At 36.9% G+C, this 15,474-nt stretch overlaps 3 pseudogenes across 2 annotated transcripts in view; all 3 read right to left on the bottom strand.

The window, feature by feature from the left end:
* LOC147276996 (S-adenosyl-methionine 4-1-methyl-2-pyrrolidinyl-3-oxobutanic acid methyltransferase-like) overlaps positions 1-11,858 on the bottom strand; it is a 37,065-nt pseudogene extending 25,207 nt beyond the window's left edge. The window contains exons 1-2 of the transcript XR_015124095.1: positions 11,744-11,858; positions 11,226-11,630 (exon numbers count right to left, since the gene is read on the bottom strand). The product of XR_015124095.1 is annotated as an S-adenosyl-methionine 4-1-methyl-2-pyrrolidinyl-3-oxobutanic acid methyltransferase-like (transcript). The remainder of the gene's footprint in view (positions 1-11,225; positions 11,631-11,743) is intronic.
* LOC147276997 (AAA-ATPase At3g50940-like) lies at positions 43-2,920 on the bottom strand (annotated as a pseudogene). Its single transcript, XR_015123829.1, has 2 exons — positions 1,686-2,920; positions 43-771 (listed from the first exon to the last, which is right to left on the bottom strand). The product of XR_015123829.1 is annotated as an AAA-ATPase At3g50940-like (transcript).
* Positions 11,859-13,575: 1,717 nt separating the features above from the next.
* LOC147276995 (S-adenosyl-methionine 4-1-methyl-2-pyrrolidinyl-3-oxobutanic acid methyltransferase pseudogene) lies at positions 13,576-14,221 on the bottom strand (annotated as a pseudogene).
* Positions 14,222-15,474: the final 1,253 nt, after the last annotated feature.

Raw genomic sequence — 15,474 nt, 5'->3', positions numbered from 1 at the left:
TCTTGTGGATGATTTTTTTTTTTTTTTTTACCAATATTGTTTAAATGAATTTTTAGTATCTTCAAAAATTCCACCAAACACTAAACTTCTCCCTTTACATAATAGAATAGCCAATACTAGTTTTTGTTTACAATAAAAAAGGAAAAGCAATCTTATTGTCCAGTAGCTCATGCACAGAAAGAAGCTGCTGATATAGAATAAAAAAAAAAAAGAGATATAGAATATAACCACCAGCCTAAGTCGATTTTCTAGTCTCTCAAATCTATACCTTCTCTTTTGGTCTTAAACCTCTACCTCTTCCTTACAGCCACAGTTCTTGGATCTTTCTCAATTCTCATTTCCACCTGTCCCTCTTATCTTTTGCCTATTTTATATCTGCTTTAGGTCCTCCATTTTCTGCTTTACTCACAGCTTCCTCAATTGCTCTCTTTTTCCTCTCAAGGAACCCAATGAGGTCTCTCAGTGCACTTTCAGGTTCCTCATTCTTCAGCAACTGCTCTCCTACTTCTGCAGGAGTCACCTTCACAGTGGCTATCAACTGCTCTATGCCCAAGAAAAGTGTGTGGTCTGTAATTCCAAGATAATTGGAGGCCAGCATTTTGAACCCAGATGGGGTGCAAAAGGACATGTGGATGTGCACATCCATACGACCCGGGAGCAACAAGGCAGGGTCCAGCCGCTCTTTGTGATTCTAGTGAACACTATGATCCGCTCATCCCCACAGCTTGACCACAATCCATCTATGAAGTTGAGCAATCCTGACAGAGTCACCTAAAAAGGATGGAATGTAAATGAATTAATTGAGTCATATCTTTTGGATGAAATGCATTAAGGACTACCATAATGCTCAAATAGTATGCTCCAGTGATAGGAGGCAATTACATGTCAATGATGTTTTAGCTTGTTCTGCCTCTCATCATTTTGATGGATTAGCTGGTATTTGCTTTAGATGGACATTGCTTACCTATCAGAGTTGACAGTCTTCGAGGAATTCATTTTACTATCTATCCAAAGCAAACACATTCCTCGCCAAGGATAAACACATTACTCAGTTTGTTTTAGCAGAAGAAATTCATTGCTGATGCAGTGTATGTAACCATCTACCTAAATCAATTTTAGAATGCCACATCGAGCTAAAGTAACAACCTACAATAGTTATTTGTTCTAATCAGTACACAATAAAGTCATCCAATATGTGCATTTCAATTTCAGGCAAGCTTTTTAGTCTCGTTTTCCATTTATCCTCTCCTTGTCGACAATCACTAATCATCAAAAACCTCTCAAAGGTGAGTTTAGATACCCTGCTTATGTTTTGTGTGCTGATTTGGTGTTTAAATCCTAAACTACATCGTTTAGGCTTCTACACTCAACCTTAAATCCTAAGACGATAACTTGAATATAACCACAGAATGAGCGCACAAATCATATGAAGAGGGTCCTATTTCCTCAAAGTTCTCAAGTTGCAGTTATTGTTAGCAAAAGCAAAGACACAATAGCCATGACCCTTGTTTCTAGCAACCTCTCAAAGTTTCAGGGGAGGTGGTGGTTTTTCTATCTGGACCCTGGTGTTTTAAAATCCAACACACGGCAATTAGCAACAAAAACTTGTAAACGATAGTTTGAATAAGGCAAAAACAACCCAAGCAATAATCATTAAGCACAAAGTGAAATCACATATGATTTACCTCAGTTCTTGGAGCAGTAGATGCACGAGGACGAGGGTTGGAAGCCCTGGCTTGTGCAAGCCTATCCTGTAGTTCAATGGAGCAATCAATATCCTCCACCACAAGAATCGATCGGTTTGCCGTGGAAATCAGCAGCTTTCTGAGCTCAGAATTACGCCTAATATCAGTCAACTCCAAGTCATACACATCAAAATTGAGGTAGTTAGCCATGGCAGCAATCAAACTCGACTTCCCAGTACCAGGAGGCCCAAACAACAAGTACCCACGTTTCCAAGCCTTCCCAACAGTACTCCTTCCTCTTCACAAACCTCTCAAGGTCCTCCATTACCATCCTCCTCTGGACCTCAGACTCCATGGCTAGTGATTCAAATGTTGCAGGATGATCAAGGTTCACAGACTGCCACATGTCCCCTCTCCTTCTTCCCATCATTCGATCATACTTCAAAGTGAAAAGCTTCAAAGTCTTGATTTCATCCTTGACCTCCTTGGCCTTTTCCAATACATAAGGAAGGTAAGACCCAAGAACCAAGTCCTTGTGCTTCTTGTGGAAGCTCAACTCCAAGTACCGGAGCTCGGATTTCACGGTGGAGCCCCAGTATAGCCCTCCGCCGGAGTCCGGGGTTGCTATGTACTTGGATGGGATTTGCTTGGAGACCAACTTCCATTTTAGTTGGACCCCATTGAAAAAGTCAACCACCTCTTCATTCCTTTCCATGGAGACCATAATCTTGTTTTCTTTGGCGGGCATTGTGACCCTGAACCTCTGGATTTTCGGAGAGATTGTGGGTCTCAAGTAGACTTGGATGGCATTGAAGAGGTGGTTGTGGTTGAGACCCTCGAACTCGTCGATGACGAGGGTGAGTTGGGAAGAGAAGGTGGTGAGTAAACTTCTGAGCTTCTTTGAAACGTAGAGTTGGAGCTCGCTGGGGACCCAGTCGCGGGCGATCGAACGGACGAGCATGGCGGTGGCAGCGACGGAGGCTGTGGTGGAGATCAAAGTTTTGGCGGAGGGCATTTCCTTGTTTTTGGTGAACATGGTGATCATCTGGGGTTGGTTTTGATGGGGATTTTGGGGTTGGTTTGAGGAATTGTGAGGTGGGTTTTGGTTGTGGAATGTGGGGGAAGTTCTGAGGTTGAAGATGGTGGTGGAAGTTTCTGTGCTTTCTGCCTTCTCTGCCTGCGAGGAAGAGCATTGCAGGGTCGTTAGAGGATTCAGACGGTGTCGTTTTGAAGATCAAAAGGTAGATTGACTTGTTGACTTGATAGTGGAAGACTTGCTGTTTATAAGTCTAGAGCGTGACTACACTGTCCAGCTCGGAAATACTTAGTGCTCTTTTTGGTGTTCCATTTTTTGACTAAATTACGACTTTGCCTCTTATAGTTTGGGCTATTCTCTATTTTGGTCTATGCGGTTTTTTTTTTTTTTTTTTTAAGTAGGAGGAGGGGGGATGGAACTTAATCAAGAGAACCTAAAAACATAAAAATAACCAAAAGCGTGATAGCCAAGAAACAATTTAGCAAAAATTTGGGTCAACAAGCAGGTCAACATCCGAATGGTAACATTATGATTGTAAGCAGGTTGGGGTGTTGGTTTCAAATGGAGGAATACTCTTGAGCTTTCAGGCATGCCTTTGGAGGAAATTAATGAACCTCTAGACGAGTATGTTGAACTTGCAAGACGAGTAATATGCAACGTTCAATGCCTTCCATTAGCTCTGGAACTTTTAAGCTCTCATTTCCATAAAGTTGAAGCATTGATCGTCGGATAGCTACATCAAATAGCTACTAGTTCATTGGAAGATGATGTGAGGGAAGGTTTCCTAAACATTGCATGTATCTTCAACGGTGAAAAAAAGGACTATGTGATAGAAAAACTAAAAGATGATGACCAAGATTTTTCAAACATTGAGTTCGAGCTTGTTGCTAAATGACTGTACAAGTTTAGTGGAGGTTCATCCTTCTTTTGGATTCCTTGAAAGACTTGTTACATTGGATCTTGATGGATGCTATCGATCACCTCAAAATGTTTCCAAAAGAGTTTGTTTGAAATCTCTCGAAACATTTAGTCTTAGTGGTTGCAAAATGCTTGAGAGTTTTTCAAAAATTATGGACAAGATGGAATTGTTAGGTTATTTGTATTTTAAATGACAGTGGCATAAAAGAATTGCCTTCATTGATTGGATATCTTACTGGGCTTCACTAATCATGTGCAAGTGGATGTCATTGAGGATGGGATTTTTTATTTCATTGGAAAGAGGCAGAGTGTACACCGTGACTTCAAGTCGAAGCTGGATACAGAGGCAGAGACTCCATCCATGCCTTCTGTCACTTTCTGTGTGTCGGTTTAGTCTAGTAATATTCTTGTTTAATTACTTTCTTTAGATTACTAGTGAAAAAATGAAAGGAAACCTTGTTTACTTACTTAAACTGGGAATTTAGAAAGAAACCAGAAAATATTGAAAATGTTCATAACTGATATCTGAGAAAATATAAACTCAGACCATACTTTGTGTATTTTGTTGTCTCTCAGAGCATTATTTATTGTCTTAACTCAAGTTTGTACAAGTTAATTTTTTGATTTATTCCTCATCAAATTAGACAAATTCTGTGATACAGAAGCTTTATATATATATATATATATATATATGTCATGTGACTCATGTCTCAGGCGCAGGATTTGGAAGTTCATGTTCACTCCAAATGAAAAACTGGTATTTTTCAGTGATGGAAGGGTAGCTTGTTATGTTTCTCATCATTTTGATAGAAATGCTGGTATTTGTTTTAGATGTGTACCACAAAACCTTTCCTCGATCACCAATCAGGGTTGGCAGTCTTGATTGAATTCACTTTAGTATCTACCCAAAGCAAACACATTGCTTGCCAAGGATAAATACATTACTCAATTCGAATTTAGCAGAAGAAATTAATTGCTGATGCAGGGTATGTACGTAATCTTACCATCTCCCCAAACCAATTATAGAAATGACAATCTAGAAGATCGAAGCCATGCACGTTGAGGTAAAGTAACAACTAACATGCATATTTATTAACAAAAGCTCTTTGTTCTAATCAGTAGTACCTCTGTAAATAATCCAACCCATGCCAATCAGCAACAAAAATTTGTAAATGATGGTGTAAATAAGTAAAGGCAAAACAACCCAAGCAATAATCTTTAAGCAGAAAGTGAAACCATATATATATGAATTACATCTGTTCTTTGAGAATTAGACGCACGAGGACTCGGACGGTGTCGTTTTGGGTTCAAAAGTTGGATTGACTTGTTGACTAGAGCGTGGAAGACTCACTGCACGTCATGGTGACATCTGTGAAGTAGTTATGCAAATCCCTCAAAATTTCAAATGCTGGGAGAACACAGGATTGACTTTATCCAAATCTCACGGTGATTTTGGTTTTTGAGTCGACAGCTCATGTGTGGCTTCAAGAGTTGACTTTAAAATTTCAAGTATATATATTGCATTCCTTGTTGACTTCAAGAGTTGCAGCTGCTGCCTGCTGGATAGTGATGATAAACAACCTCCTATTTCTAATCTTTCTATTCTTCTACAATTTCCTGGGCCTGCCTTGGTTGGGTTCATGGGCTTTCTCTATTGTTGTTGTTGCTGGGCTTTATTTATGGTTTGGACTTTCAATGAAATTTTATTCAGATAAAAGACAAAAATCTTTTTTTTTTTTGGTCAAAAAAGACAAAAACCTTACGTTTCGTATGTGTCTTTATGATTGACCAAAAAATGTTACTTTCATCTTATTATTATGTGTAATGCCCGGGTAGTACATTCCTTTTTTTTTTTTTTTTTTCCCTCTTTTTCTCAACGGAGATGCCGGTGGTGGAGAATGAATCAGAGAAAGAACACAAGTAAAATTTTATATTTTCTGGTTTATTAGGCACTTCAGAAAAACTCTTCGGATCACAAAAAATAATTTCTCCTACAGAGATTTTAGGGCTGAAGAGAGAGAATTGCCTTTTTTTTTTTTTTTTTTTATATAAGAGAGAGACCTAACTTGAGTGTAGAGGACAAATTTTATGTCCTTCTGACTGGACTGTTCATCAACTACAAAAAAAAAAAAAATTGACTTGGAACATTTCATATATGCAAGTATGTGGTATTTAACTCACAATAATGTGGATAACTTAAATAAAAAAATAATTAAATACAAATGACATGGCTTGGTCATCTCATCAAAGCACAAACTGTTGGTGCCTTAGAAAAATTTCTTCTAGAAATTATTTTAAAAAATTGAAAATGTAAAGTGTTTTTTATATATTTTGAAAACAACTAACCACCCACTGGAAAGAGTAGTCAAAATGCACTGCTTCCACGAAATGTAGAAAATATAGCAAGAGACCCACCTACCAATCGTGCTTCATGGATTCGTTATAAAATGTAGAAATAATGGTAGGCAGTAGAAATCAAGTGGGACCAAAACCCATAACAAATTTCTAAATACAACATGTATATATTATATGGATGGGTCTGTTATTTGCTTAAAAAAATTCTGGGTCTGTCGGCAAATAGTTCTTGTAGTATATGAATCTGAATGGAAAGACTCGCGAGTTGTGAAAGACTTGAACGAAATTGCATCCCGTGTACAAAGTAACTCTCTGTACACAAGAAGACTTTTCATTAGCTATAATAAATTTTAGAGGAAATTATAATTTAGTACTTCAATTTTATATGTTGTTTCAATTTAGTATTCCAATTTTGAAAATTTACAAAAAAGTATCTCAATTTTCATTTTGTGTCAAAATAGTACCTCCGTTAGTTTTTCTGTCAAATAAACCGTTATCTGCTGACATAGCAGAGGTATTTTCATCATTTTCTTCACATTTAAAAAATAATAATATTTTTAAAAACTTTTTAATAAACAAAATTTTAAAATAATTAAAAAAATTTCTTTAAAAATATTATTATTTAAAAGTTTTTCTGTCAAATAAACCGTTATTTGTTGACGTGGCAAAAATTTTTTTAATTATTTTAAAATTTTGTTTATTAAAAAGTTTTTAAAAATATTATTATTTTTTAAATGTGAAAAAAAAGACGAAAATACTCCTGCCACGTCAGCAGATAACGGTTTATTTAACAGAAAAACTAATAGAGATACTATTTTGACACAAAATGAAAGTTGAGGTATTTTTTTACAAGTTTTTAAAATTGAGGTACTAAATTGAAACAACACGTAAAATTAAGGTACTAAATTATAATTTACTCTAAATTTCAAAAGCTTCCTCCTAATACCCATTTGAACAGTACCACGAAATCAGACTATATATTCTACTTTATAATATCCTTAAGAGGCACATAAAATTTCAAATGAAAACGACTTTTAAACTTGTAGGTATGAATTTGAATTTATCAACAAAATTGTTGAATGGATCTCAGTCCAACTACTAAACTACACAAACCTGGAGGTGGCCAAGTACCCAATTGGAATACAGTCTCGTCTACAAGATATGAATAAACTTTTAGGTGTTGGGGAAAATGATCGTCGCATAGTTGGGATACGGGGAACTCTTGGAATAGGCAAGACAACAATTGCTAAAACTGTTTTTAATTTAATTGGCCATAAGTTTGAAGGTAGATGTATTTTGGAAAATGTTGGAGAAAAGTCAAAGTCACATAAAGGGATCGCCCAACTAAGTAAAGGCAAAACAACCCAAGCAATAATCTTTAAGCAGAAGGTGAAACCATATATATAGAGGTGGGCATTTTAACCGCGGACCGCCAAAACCGGCCGAACCGCACCACCAAAAAGTCGCAAAAAACCGCGTTGTAAAAAAAAGTCAACACCGCCAAAAAAACCGAACCGCACCGCTTCTCTCCGGTTCCGGTTCTGGTTCTACACCTTATTTAACCGCACCGAACCGAACCGCACCGCATACTTGCAAAAAATATATTTTTTAATATTTTTATACACATATACACCATTTTATATATGTTTTTATATATATTTATACCATTTTTATATACTTTTTATACACTTTTTGTACACATTTTTATACACTTTAGACCCTAAACCCTAAATCCTAATAAAATATTAAAATTAATATTAACCTAGCTATATTTTAGGGTTTAGACCCTAAAATATATTTTATATAACCCTATGACTTATTTTCTAGATATATAATGTGTGAGTCTTTTTGGTTAAGTTCATTGAATTAACTTGTAAATTTGTTTTTTTGTTGCCAAAACTTGTTAATTAGGATGAGTTTGCATCATTAAATAATTGGGCTTAGGTTTAAAAAAACAAGTGTGAGGCCCAAAAGTGTCAATCTGAATAATAGCCCATTAGGCCCAGAACCGCGGTGGAGAACCGCACCGCACCGCACCTTGAATGGTTTGGTTTTTTTATTTCTTTTACGGTTTTAAGCACTGAACCGCACCGTCTATTAATGTTTGGCGCGGCGCACGGTTTCGGAGGAAAAGTGAGTCGAACCACACCGCGCCCACCCCTACATATATATATGAATTATATATGTTCTTTGAGAATTAGAAGCACGAGGACTCGGACGGTGTCGCTTTGGGTTCAAAAGTTGGATTGACTTGTTGACTAGAGCGTGGAAGACTCACTGCACGTCATGGTGACATCTGTGAAGTAGTACGTTATGCAAATCCCTCAAAATTTCAAATGCTGGGAGAACACAGGATTGACTTTATGCAAATCTCACGGTGATTTTGGTTTTTGAGTCGACAGCTCATGTGTGGCTTCAAGAGTTGACTTCAAGAGTTGACTTTAGAATTTCAAGTATATATATTCCATTCCTTGTTGACTTCAAGAGTTGCAGCTAGGTGTGGGTTCGGATCGGTAACCGAACCGAAACCCCTAAATCGAAGACCAAACCGAATTCCTCTGGTAAGCCTCCATGGCAACCGAGACCGAGACCGGAAAGCCGGTAAACCGATGTCCGGTCAACCGAAGAATCCGGTCGGCTCGGCTCGGTCATGGGCCTAAACCGAACACATGTTGGGCCATGTTTTGGGCCACATTTTGGGCCATTTTTGGGCCTTGACTCCATTCACTAATTTAGTATAATATATTAATATTATGATTTAGGGTATTTTTAATTAGTTTATATATATGTATATATATTAAAAAACATATAAATTAAAATTATAGGGGTTTATAAATTTATATATGTTTTATATAAATTATAGAAATGTATTATATAAAATTATAGATTATTTATTAGAAATGTATAAGAAAATGTATTAGAAATGTATAAAAATGAATTATGTAAATGATTTGTTAAGTATATTCGGTTCGATTCGGTTTACCGACGGTTTAAGGATATGGGAACCGGGACCGAGTCCGAACCTCCCGGTTCGGTAGTCAAACCGAACTTCCGGTACAGTTTTATTTCGGTACGGTTTTTTTCGATATCGGTTGGGCCGGTTTCGGGCTTGGCCTCGGTTTTTCGGTCAACCCGACCCAGCCCTAGTTGCAGCTGCTGCCTGCTGGATGGTGATGATAAACAACCTCCTATTTCTAATCTTTCTATTCTTCTATAATTTCCTGGGCCTGCCTTGGTTGGGTTCATGGGCTTTCTCTATTGTTGTTGTTACTGGGCTTTATTTGTGGTTTGGACTTTCAATGAAATTTTATTCAAATAAAAGACAAAAATCTTGCATTTCGTACGTGTCTTTATGATTGACCAAAAAATGTTACCTTCATCTTATTATTATGTGTAATGCCCGGGTAGTACGTTCCTTTTTTTTTTCCCCTCTTTTTCTCAACGGAGATGCCGGTGGTGGAGAATGAATCAGAGAAAGAACACAAATACAATTTTATATATTTTGAAAACAACTAACCACCCACTGGAAAGAGTAGTCAAAGTGCGCTGCTTCCACGAAATGTAGAAAATATAGCAAGAGACCCACCTACCAATCATGCTTCATGGATTTGTTATAAAATGTAGAAATAATGGTAGGCTGTAGAAATCAAGTGGGACCAAAACCCATAACAATTTCTAAATACAACATTTATATATTATATGGCTGGGTCTGTTATTTGAAATGAGCTGATAAATGCTACGTTATAATATCTAAATTTCTAAATACCACGAAATCAGGCTATTCTACTTTATAATATGCCTAAGAGAAATATAAAATTTCAAATGAGCTGATAAATGCTCATTCAAATGAATTATTTTATGAAAATCTCCATTATTTGGGTAAATGATGTGTTGTGAAATGTAGAACTGAATCTTACAACGAAATCATATATATCTTACAAAGTTTTAGTTTGATCGAGTGAGCTGTGCACATCGGAATGAAATAATGCATATGAATGTTAACTTTTTAGGTGAGAATGGCTGTTGAATTCCAGCAAATTGTTTTGTAACAGAAAGCTTAATTATATGGTGGTTAAGTTTGTAATTTTCTATGTGTAATGTGTTCTTTCTTCTGACTTTTCACTAAAAAACAAAAATAGAAGACTTTTGAGATAAAGACAAAAAACTCTGGAGGAAATAAGACTTGTATATAAACTCTTTGAGGTATTTTTTGTTTTCTTAATTACAATATTAATGTCAGGTTATTAATACTTACTTAAGCAGTTGTTAGAATAGCTCAGTTAAAAAAATTGTAGAATTACTCTATTTGTGCCTATTTTTGATCCCTTCACCTCTAATAGAAATAAGTTATTAATACCAAACCTATCATAATTTAAAATATTAAACCAAGAGATAGGGGACTGGAGGAGAGAGAGTTGCACCGAAAGTTCCTCCATGAGATAACAATATATATGAGAAAAAGAAGAACAAATTAATTAAAAAATATCATCTTACAAGACTTGCATGAGTTGCACCGAAAGTTCCTCACATTCACATTGTAGGTAGTAGGAAAAGTCTGAAGGCACAAGCAGCCTTCATAATTTCATATATAACAATGAAAACTCTTAATTTGACGCAATCACTACCAATATTCCAAACTCTTTGAACACAAACTATACATGGCTTCCATCAACAATCAAGGAGCCTCCTCTTCTTCTGCTTCCCTCCAAGTCAAACATTCATGCACATACGATGTTTTTCTAAGTTTTCGAGGTGAGGATACCCGCTATGGCTTTACGGGATATCTTTACGATGCTTTGGATAAGAAAGGAATTAAAACCTTCATAGATATTGACCTTCCAAGAGGAGAAGAAATATCTAGGACGCTTCCCAAAGCAATTCAAGAGTCCAGAATTTCCATTATCATATTCTCCGAAAACTATGCGTCCTCAAAGTGGTGCTTGGATGAACTCGTTGAGATTCTTCATTGTAGAGAATCAAAGCAACAAATAGTTTTACCAATTTTCTACAAGATGGAACCATCAGATATAGGACATCACAGAGGTAGTTTCGGAAAATCATAGAACTATAGAAGTCAACTGACAAATAAAGTTAGGAATTAGAAAAACGGTTGATTGAGCTTGTTAGGTAAAGCATACCCACTTTTGTTTACTATAATAAAAAAGTGAGAAAAGCACAATCAACAACATTAACAAGGGCATGAGTTAGCTAGAAAAAGCAATATTATCAACCTCAGAGATCCACATAAGAGCATAAGTGGAGTGAACAAAGTGGAGAGAATTGTGTGGAAAGAGTCTGCCATAGAAAGAACCCGGCATTCCTGCAATGAAACATGGCCCGAACTTCTTCTCATTTGCTTCAAGTTTCTTGTAGAAGTCTGGCAGTGACCTGAACACTGCGTTGAAATCGTTCCCGGGCAGATCATTCAAGAACACTTGGACTGATGATGGTGGCCGGTTCAGCTTTTCAAATGTGGTGTGGATTTTGTCTATGATATTTGATACCACCAAAAGGGTGTTGGGTCCTGAAGAGCATCCCAAGTCTGCAATTTTCAAACACTCCTCTGGGAATATATTACAGCAGAGCTCTTCTATGCTTGCATCTACTATGGGCTTCACCATTGAAATCACAGCCCTCTGAAACAAAAAACAGAAATTACCATTATTTAACACATTAAGATCGAAATTTAAGAAGTAATTAACATAAAAAAGAAAGAGAGAAATTAAACAGAGAATTAATTTTCACTAACTTGTGGTAGGGAATTGCTTGCATAGCTTGTTTTCCCAACTCCTCCATTCATGTGAAGAACTTGCTGTAACTCCATTATTTTCGTGCTTAATTTCAAATGTGCTCCTCTTTCAGTCGTCCTATTGGTACCTATTGTGCTTGAACACACTCGCATATTTATAATTGAATGCTTACCTAATAGTTGGCTAGCTTACCTAATAGTTGGTGTCCTACATCTCTAAAAAGGTGTCATTTGTTAGTGTGAGTCAACCCACGTGATTATTGTGTAATTATTAGAATTAGTTAGGTGATTTATTACTTCCTGTATTTTAGTTATAGGCCCAAGTATATAAACCACACTTTGTGGTCTTAATCAATTAAGCAGAAATCATATTGAAATCCTAAAACCTTCTCTGTACATGGTATCAGAGCATGGTTCTCTATCCTACCGGTTTTTGAAGAATTTTTTCCAGAAAAATTCTATTGTTCAGAAATCCTACTGTTCCTTTCCACTGCACAACCCCTCTGTCACCTTCGTTTGCTGAACAACTCCCTTGCCACCGTCGCTCGCTGCACACCCCCCCTCTGCTGCTCCAAGTCGACCAGCAGCAACGCCGACAGCCTGTGACTGTCTGTGCACCAGCGACGCCAACGCCACCTCTGCCTTCCTCATGCGCCGGCGACTGTGCGCGCCTCCGCCTCTGCCTTCCTCGTGCACCGGCGACTGTGCGCGCCTCCACCTCTGCCTTCCTCCTGACTGTGCGACTGTGAGCGACGCCGACCCGCTTGCCCGCGCGGGCACATCGTCCGCCTGGGTGCGCCTCCGCCTACTTGTGCGAGTCTCCGGCTGACTGTGCGCACTGACTCGCCTGCCTGAGTGCACCTCCGCCCGCTTGTAGGTGCAACGATTCTCTGTTTGCCGCTGCACCGATTCTCTGTTTGCCTCTTACTGTAGCAGTTCAGCCGACCCATCCCTCTTCGTGATTGCTTGGCTACTTGCTGGTCTGTGTGTGTGTTCTCTCTGTTTTGTCAATCATCATGTCTCAGACACCTCCCTCTAGTCCTAGAGGTTCGAACAAGAATAAGAACAAAGATGTGGTTAACCCAAAACCACCGTTGCTTGCTCTCCCTCCGTTAAGTTCCCAGGATGTGTCATCACTAATCTCACATGAAAATATGATGAACGGACTGAAATACCTCTGAAAATGTGGTCACTTGATGTGCACATGATCACTTTTCGTTAAATTTTTTCGATAGAAATTAACGTTTGTACTGGTTTGATATAACTTGAAAAGTTCGTGGACCAAACTGACACTTTTTATAGTTAATGGACTAAATTGAGATTTACTATAAAGTTTGTAGACCATTTTTGTATTTAACCCTAACTTTTAAAGTGACCTGAGTTCATATCTACTAGGCTCGCCTAACTTTTAAAATGGCCTGAGTTTAAATTTATTAGGCCCAGCCCATCACATTTGCAATGGTGAAAAAAAAAAAAAAAGACAAAAGCAATGAAAATTTGTTGGAGTAGAGATTCGAGCAGGAGAATGCCGCCTCACCAACTGCACAGAACCCCAATTGCAAGATAGAGTACAGTTGTACGTACTGGTTTATATGTGCTTAGCTTCTCTAAATTAAAAGTTGTTTTGTGATTCTCATACTTTTATGTGAAATGTAGTCTGTAATGTGGTTTATAAACGTAAGTGGTCTTAAAATAAAAAGAATATGTGATACAAATAATTTTGTTACTACTTGAATATTCTAATATCATTCGTACACTTACCTCTCCTGATTTTGTTACTAAACCTTTTGGATTCTGCACAAATTTTTCTCAAACCAAATGAGCCATAAGTACTAATATTCATGTACACTACTAGAAAAAGCAATACTATGATCAACCTCAGAGATCCACATAAGAGCATAAGAGGAGTGAACAAAGTGGAGAGAATTGTGTGGAAAGAGCCTGCCAAAGAAAGAACCCGGCATTCCTGCAGTGAAACATGGCCCGAACTTCTTCTCATTTGCTTCAAGTTTCTTGTAGAAGTCCGGCAGTGACCTGAACACTGCGTTGAAATCGTTCCCGAGCAGATCATTCAACAACACTTGGACTGATGGTGGTGGCCGGCCGGTTCAGCTTTTCAAATGTGGTGTGGATTTTGTCTATGATATTTGATACCACCAAATTAAAGGGTGTTGGGTCCTGAAGAGCATCCCAAGTCTGCAATTTTTAAACACTCCTCTGGGAATAGATTACAGCAGAGCTCTTCTATGCTTGCATCTACTATGGGCTTTACCATTCAAATCACAGCCCCCTGAAACAAAAAACAGAAATTACCATTATTTAACACATTAAGATCGAAATTTAATTAAGAAGTAATTAAAATAAAAAAGAAAGAGATTAAAGAGAGAATTAAGCATCACTAACTTGAAGTAGGGAGTTGCTTGCATAGCTTGTTTTCCCAACTCCTCCATTCATGTGAAGAACTTGCTCTACCTCCATTATTTTTGTGCTTAATTTCAAATGTGCTCCTCTTTTAGTCTTCCTATTGGTACCTATTGTGCTTGAACACACTTGCATATAATTTATAATAGAATGCTTACCTAATAGTTAGCTAGCTTGCCAATATACAGTACAAGCACATTGGTGTCCTACATCTCTAAATTAAAAGGTGTGATCCACATTCACCTCTATTGGAAATGTTTTAAAAACAACTAGGATTTTAATTAGATTCAATCTATTCCCACAATTCACTACAATCTATTCCCACCCCCTGCCTACTTCAATAAGATCATTTTTTTTTTTGAAACTCCATGGACTTTTAGATTTTATTATTGATTCGGATGTCCACCTCAACGTTCAATTATTAAGTGAGGTCCACCGTCCACTTTAGCGGCTTTTATGTTTTACTCGTTTTTGTGTTTTGCTATACACTTACCTTTTAAGATAAACACTATTGAATAAATTAATACCACGTAAATTATGAAATAAAAGTTGGTAAAAAATAGTTTGGGCAATAAGCATTTTCGATGAAGTATATATATTACAACTAGAATTACTATTTTTTGCAGCAATCAAGGCCTCTTTTAGTGTCTATTTCAAAAATTGTTATTGTTGCCCATTAAATTTGAACTGGTAACCTCTTCTTATAAAGAAAAAATTGAGTGACATCACTAAACCAATTTCCTTCAAGGAGTTGCTTGCATAACTTGTTTTCCCAACTCCTCCATTCATGTGAAGAACTTGCTCTACTCCATTATATCTGTGCTTAATTTCAAATGTGTTCCTCTTTCTCTTGATACATATTATGCGTGAACACACTTGCATACTTATAGGAGAATGCTTACCTAATATCTAATGTTGCTTAGGTAAGTGTTAGCTAGCTCGCCCATATACAGTACAATAAACACCCTATTTTTTAAACAGATAACATTTTCATAAGTACCAAGCAAATTGTTACTGCATTTCTAATAAAGGTGTGATTTACATTCACCCCGGCCTATTAGAAATGTAGTAGCTAGCATGTGATAAAAAAGATGTGGTACAAGTAAACATAATTTTCTTTATTTTAAAATTAATACTACCACTTATGAATTACTTATAAAACAAAAATTTATTTAATCATGATACTAAAAATACGATAAAAATTAATTCTATAATTATATAATGACTAGTATAATACAAATTATTAAAATGAGTAAAGAAACTCATTTTCTTTATATAACGTAAATACACGTGTTTATCGCGTTACAATT

The sequence above is a fragment of the Dryas octopetala genome, chromosome 8 (genome assembly GCF_963921425.1).
Source record: "Dryas octopetala chromosome 8, drDryOcto1.1, whole genome shotgun sequence".
Lineage (NCBI taxonomy): Eukaryota > Viridiplantae > Streptophyta > Magnoliopsida > Rosales > Rosaceae > Dryas > Dryas octopetala.
The sequence above is the reverse complement of the archived record's forward strand: the minus strand, read 5'-3'. Positions and strand labels throughout refer to the sequence as shown.